Here is a 613-nt window from a genome sequence, read left to right as displayed (position 1 = left end):
TCCCAAAGCATCCCGATGCAGTGGAAGTTCCTGAAGGGGAACGTCCCTAGGTTACATATGTAAGCATGGTTCACTCAGGGAACGAGATGCTGCGTCTCGTTGCCATACTTCCTGCATCCCTGCGAGCGCTTCCTTTACAAATCAGAATCTGACGCTGTTTCCACCGCACATGCTTTTAAGCTTCCTGATCGCTATGTCATCCAGCCCATGATGTCTCACCATTCCATTGGACTGATTTCACAACTGCTTCAGAGCGTCGACATGCAGAGGCGTTCCCTCGGGGAACTATGGTCACATACGTAACCTAGAGATGTTTTCAACATTGATAAAAAAAATATTTCTTGAGCAATTCAACATATTAGAATGATTTCTGAAGGATCATGTAGGTAAAGACTGGAGTAATGGCTGCTCAAATTTCAACTTTGCCACCACAGGAATATAAATTACATTTAAAATGCATTAAAATAAAAACCAGTTATTTCAAATTGTAATAACATTTCACAATAATACTGTTTTTACTGTATTTTTGATCAAATAAATACCGCTTGGTGAGCATAAAAGGCTTCTTTCAAAAACATAAAAAAATATTACTGACCCTAACCTTCTGAACAGT

The sequence above is a fragment of the Sinocyclocheilus grahami genome, unplaced genomic scaffold (assembly GCF_001515645.1).
Source record: "Sinocyclocheilus grahami isolate Dianchi unplaced genomic scaffold, SAMN03320097.WGS_v1.1 scaffold762.1, whole genome shotgun sequence".
In the NCBI taxonomy this organism is placed as follows: domain Eukaryota; kingdom Metazoa; phylum Chordata; class Actinopteri; order Cypriniformes; family Cyprinidae; genus Sinocyclocheilus; species Sinocyclocheilus grahami.
The sequence above is the reverse complement of the archived record's forward strand: the minus strand, read 5'-3'. Positions refer to the sequence as shown.